Below are 6,525 nucleotides of genomic sequence, written 5' to 3' on the forward strand. Positions count from 1 at the left end.
AAAACACTCGACTCTACATCTAGGGTCCATAGTGGTTTCAGGTTGAAGGGTGATATACACCACTATCACCATGAGAATAACTTATGACACTTTGCATAACATTCTATGTAGTATTCTCACTGCGGGTCAATCAAATATAAATATTACTCCTAATATTCAGACATATATTTAAGACCTGATAACTCCTTACCCATGATCCATGAGATGTGATCATCAGTCTATATACATAATTGTCTTAATGCTTTAATGTTATTCCACTTCACAACAAAGCGCGACTACAGATACTTTAAGAATAGTATCCTTATGTTTAATGGGTTCTCATTAAGTCACACTTGATACATTAAACAGACTAGTTATTCTAGGGCTTTATTAAACAAACATAATAAAGAAAAAACCTTTTATTATTAATAAATAATTCGATACAAGTACCAAAAGTATTGGTCTCTAGGGCATACACTAATAATTTTGAGCGTGCAAATTCCCATGGTATTTATCACGTCGCGACAGACACGACTTGAACCAATCTTAATTATGGTTCTTGTTCCACAAACTCAACTAAATATTAAATTAAAGCATAATATTCATACTCAAACACAAACATTTTGAATTATGCATGCTAAAAAAATAGATCCAAAATAGATCTTTAAAGATGTGCAATTGAAGAGGAGACTCAAATATAAAACTAAACTCAAAGTAAATCTTAAGAGACAAACAACAAAACGACATAGAGGTATCCGCTTATTGTATCAGAGACATGCAACTTCATGGGGGGTTTATGAGGGACTTCAAGATCTGACTATCGAGGATATGCCTAGAGAGCAGATTCTTATTTCTATCAAGAACTTCTATCTTATCATCGTGTTTGTCTTCCCTCAAGGAATGGCATTGTGGATATTGGCTAGGATGACATGATCTTGGGGGAGTATGGCTACCATCTCTATTCTCATAATCATGTGGATGAGACTAAAGTTCTCCATACTATAGACAATTCGACAACCTAAGAGCTTATCAGAAAGGAACGGATATGTCAATAAAGATTGATGTGGGAACTGTTGAAAAGTTAGAGGCAATTGTTGAAAAGATTGAAAAATTGGAAGAACCTGAAATGTGATATAGGCGATAGACGGAGGAACTGTATTTTAAGGAGTTGGAAAGAAATGAGAGTTACTATGACTAAACCGACATATGTTGTTGGAAGAGTTGGAACATTTTTGCGGGATCGAGAGCATTAAACATTGGAGCAACACCAACAACAGTATTAAGTTGAGCAACTAGCTGAGTGGACTTAGATGTTGCCATGGTTTGGGTAAAGTTGATTGAACGTCATAATAGAAATAAGATCAATTGAAGTTGACGGGAGATGAAAAATGATGGTTTTCACGAGAATTCGAGGGAACTGATAGTTGGTTTCCATATATGACGCCAATGTTTTATCGTCGAATGAGAAAAAGGGAGTTGTTAAGAGAGTGAGTTATACCAGTTCAATGTTGAAAATTCAAGTATGGGAGATCGAGAAGGATATGCAAGGTTAGCACTCCAATGCATAAGTCAGTTAAGTCGAGAGATGTGTAGTTTGAGACTGAGAGTGAGATAATACCCAAAGTAATACTTAGTTGAACTTATATATGATAGACAATTAAAACTGCTTTCATATAACCCTGCATGAGATGTAGGTAGCGGTCCGATCAAATTCAACAACTGAGAATGCCCTAATAGTTGAGATCAAGTGTCTAGCGTTTGATAAAATCTTGCCTATTTCTTTTTCCATTGAATAAATTTTATAAATTTGTGCCTCATATTTGGGTGGTCTTCTTTGAGTATGTGGCCGAGAACAATTTGTATGTGTAGTTCTATTTTTGAAGGAAGCAAAATTATTTTTATAGTTATATAATTAATTTTGAAATGTTAAGTTGTTATTTAGTATTAGTATACATTATTTTGTCTTTTTAATCTATTTTTATTTCAAATAAAATTTGGATATTTTATTATAGAATTAATTTTTATATTTAATTTAATTGATCAACTCACACTTATATAAAAATATGCAAACATGAATCAATTTCAATCAAAATAAATTCATTTAAATCAATTTTTGTCGATGTAGAATCACACAATAAATAGTTGTCCTTTAATTTCCTCGAATGGAAATACTTAAGCACTTAGTAATGGACTGAACTTTCCTCCATTAGAAATTAATTAGAAATTTATTGGAAGAAGTTTCTTTGAATCTGGTTGGGGTGGGACAGAAAAAAATTAGTTGAAACTAAACTGTCATAAATATATTACAAAATACGGTTCGATTCCTTAAATTGGATCTACTGACTTCCGTAACAATTAATTAAAGCTGAAATATTATTATTATTATTATTATTATTATTATTATTATTATTATTATTATTATTATTATTACTACTATTATTGTAATTATTAATATTAATATTATTATTATTATTATTATTATTATCATCATTATTGTGATGATGATTATTATGATTATTTTATATATATATATATAATATATATATATAATATATATATATATATATATATATATATATATATATATATATATAATATATATATATATAATATATGTGTGAATTAGAATCCATTGATATCAATATAAGATTGAATTAAATATTCATATTAAATAAAAGAGATTAATTACTATGCACTGTTAATGTAAAAAGTTTTACATTGTCGATTCATCACCATCATCCGTCTGCATTAGTTTATAGATTTTTAAAATAAAAGTCAAAATTGTTTTAATATCTAATGGTCATGATTAACTGACGGTGTAAAATTCTTTTACACTGTCAGTGTATTTCAATTAAATTCTAAATAAAATACAAAAAAAAATAGACTACTTATTAGAGTTTTTGATTTAAACTATCATATCAAATCAAATTACATTATAACTAATAAAATAAAACAATTTCAAAAAATTCTATAAACACATTTCAAATATTTTAAACTAGCATACCGTTACTCCTAGCCCCAAATGATGTTTTTGTTCGGAGGAAGAGATTCAGTCTCATTTGCTTTTTGATTGTGTGAAAACTAAAGGTATTTGGATGAAGGTGCTTGAGTGGTTACAAATCCAACACATAGCTAGTGGATGGACTCAAGAAATGAAATGGATTATTCGAAATACAAAGGATAAAGGGTCTCGTGCGAAAATCCTCAAACTTGCAACAAAGGAAAGCATATACGAGATATGGAGGTATAGGAATGATAAGTGTTTTGAAACCAAGGTAAATGCACAGAAAACTTACGACACAATTATAGACATTATAGTTTATAGAGGTTGAGATAATAGGAAATTACGACCATACATAACTAAGCTAATGTTTTAGGTCTCTTTTTTTGTCTGTTGGATGTTTGGAGCTGGATCCGCCTTGGATTGTTTTTGTTTCTCTTGTTTTTTTGAATTAATCAAAATTTATTCTTGATTAAAAAAAAGTATTTTAGAGACACAAGTTAAGAAATTCATTTCTAAAAAGTTTATATTGAAAAAGCTATTAAAAATTAATTATATATTATTATAAAAAATCAATCCATAATATTTAAAATTATTATTTTTTCATTTAGTAGTTAATTTATATTCCTAAAGCACAATTTAACATTATCCTTTAAATAATAAATAGAAAACAAAATATTAATTAAATATTTTTATTTGTAATTATCAAAACTAAATATTAAAATAAATTAGATAAATTCATATGAATTTTTGGAATGGGTATTAATGTCCACATTATTTGACTTGTCTTTATATTTTATTATTGAAGAAAATCTAAACTCAAACTCAAATCTAATTCAAACAGATTTTCTCTATTAAATTTAGAATAAGTTTAGGTTTAAAAGATGTAATTCCAACTACTAAACTATATTAGAAAAAGAAATAACAATATGAAAAATAAGTGTAGCGTACACATTAAATTACTGGACCAAACCAAAATACTTAAAGAAAATCATAGATGCCTAGAAGTAACGGTATGCTACCAAAAAAGAAGAAGGTACAACATTGACATGACATGACATCTGATCTAACCGTTTGAAAACTTCTTCCCCACTAGCTTTTCAGTGGGAGAAATTTGTTACCTTTGAGATTTGATCTCTTTGATGCCATGCCTTTCTTTCTATCTCTCTCATAACTATTTTTCTCTGTCTTATTCATTCATTTTCAAAATTACACTAAAGCCACCCAAAGTATCAAATAGTAAAGGCAGTCAATTCGTTCCCATTTTCAACCCATCTAAAATTAAATTCATTTAAATTATTTGAAATAGTTTCAAATTGAAAAAATGTATTTTTTTTAACAACTTTTTTTTCTTTCTAAATTTTTTATCAAATTTAGACTATAGTAATCAATAGTGTATGCTAGGTTTTTCACAACATAAAATGTTAATATATAAGGTTAATGTTAATATTTAAAAAGTAAAAATATATTGGTTAATTTGAGACCAATGCTATGCATTATTAGTGCGTGAGACACTTTTGATGAGAAGAGAAAAAGAGAGAATAATGAAATAAAGATTACTTTTATTGAAGAATGATTGTGTTGTAAAACTAAATTACAAAGTATCTATTTATATAACCTAAATGACTTGACTACTAAGTAATAAATATAACAACTCTAAACCCTAATTAACTTTGGGTTTGGGCCTCACACAACTTGAATAATATTACATATCTCAACATACCCCCTATAACCAAAGTTGTTGAACATACGCTAATCATGGTCGATTTGAACTATTCCTAATTTCTTTCTCAAATTTAAGAATTTGTCGATCTTCAATCCTTTGGTGAAAATGTCGGCCAATTGTGTTTCACTTGAGCAAGTTGACCTCGATTTACCTTCTCCCTTAAAAAATGAAATCTAACTTCGATTTGCTTACTCCTTCAATGCAAAACTGGATTATTCACAAGATTTATGGTTGACTTGTTGTCGATCTGCAGCACCCGAGGTTTCTTCATTCGACCTCCATTTCTTCAAGCATAGATTTGATCCAAATTACTTAACATGCAACATAGGGTCCTGCTATATATTCAGTCTCACCGAATGACAATGTCACCACATGTTGCTTTCTCGAGCACCATGAGATTAGGGCACTAAAGACTTGAAAAAAAATTTGTTGTGCTTCTTCGATCTTCCTTATCTTCAGACCAATCAACATCTAAATAGCAAGTAACCATAGTTTCTTTGCTTTTAGAGTCTCGTCGAAATAGAATCCATAGTTTATCGATCCTTTTAAGTATCTTAGGATTCTTCTTGCAACCTTCATGTGTGACACCCTTGGTTCACTCATGTATTTGCTCACTAATCTGACTGAGAAACCTATATCAGGTCGATTGTTGCACACATATCTCAGAGATCCGACAATTTATTTGAACAAAGTTGCATCAACTTTGTCTTCCTCTCCATGCTTCTCCAACTTCAAGTTTGGTTCAACAAGAAAAGATGTAGGAGTTGAATCATCCATCCTGAATCTCTTGAGTATCTCTTTGACATACTTGCTTTAATGTAGCACAATATCTTGCTTCTACATTTGAAATTTCATGCATAGGAAATAAGACAAATTTCCCACATCCGACATTTCAAATTCCTTCTTCATTAGCTCTTTGAACTTTGACATATTCTCCAAGTTATTTCCAGTTACTAGCAAGTCATCAACATATAAGTATATGGTTTTTATGTCTTGTCCCACAACCTAAACATAGATCCCATACTCATATTTGTATTTGATGAATCCCAATTTGACCAAGTATGAATCGATCTTCTTATTCCATATCCTAGGTGTCTGCTTGAGACTGTATAGCATTTTTGCAACTTGTATAATTTTCTTGCTTCCTCCTGAATCACAAACCCAGAAGGTTGTGTAAGATATACCTATTAATTCAGAGGACCATTCAAAAATGTTGATTTCACATCTAAGTGAAATGTCGACCAACCTTGCTTACATGCCAAGGCAACTACTGGTCGGATAATCTCCAATCTTGTTACTGATGTGTATACTTCAGAGTAGTTAACTCCCGCTCTCTGAAGAAAACCCCGAGCTACCAATTTCGTCTTATGTCTTGGTATCGACTCATCAACATTGTGCTTCAACTTGAACACCCACTTCACTTTGATAACTTTTGTATGTGTTGGCAATTCGGTTAACTTCCATGTGTTGTTTATTTCGATTACTTTAACTCTTCGACCATAATTGACTTTCACTGTTTATCGTTTAAGGCTTCGCTATGGTTGATTGGTTCAACACTTGCAAGTAAGGCGAAATAAACTAATTCTTCATCTGGTGTGACTTCATCATCACTAGTCACTTCATAGTCTTGAAGTCTTGCTGGACGAGCTTGATATGCTCCACAAGTGCACAAATATATTGTAGTAATAAAAAGATTGAATACACAAAGACTAAATGTCAAACGTATCTTTATATATCGCTGCTATGTAAATCTAAGGCTATGGGGAATAATTTTCGGGTAACAAATGGAAAGAAATATGTTAATTTAGAAAAAGGAATC

Source organism: Lathyrus oleraceus, chromosome 3, assembly GCF_024323335.1.
Source record: "Lathyrus oleraceus cultivar Zhongwan6 chromosome 3, CAAS_Psat_ZW6_1.0, whole genome shotgun sequence".
NCBI classification, from domain to species: domain Eukaryota; kingdom Viridiplantae; phylum Streptophyta; class Magnoliopsida; order Fabales; family Fabaceae; genus Lathyrus; species Lathyrus oleraceus.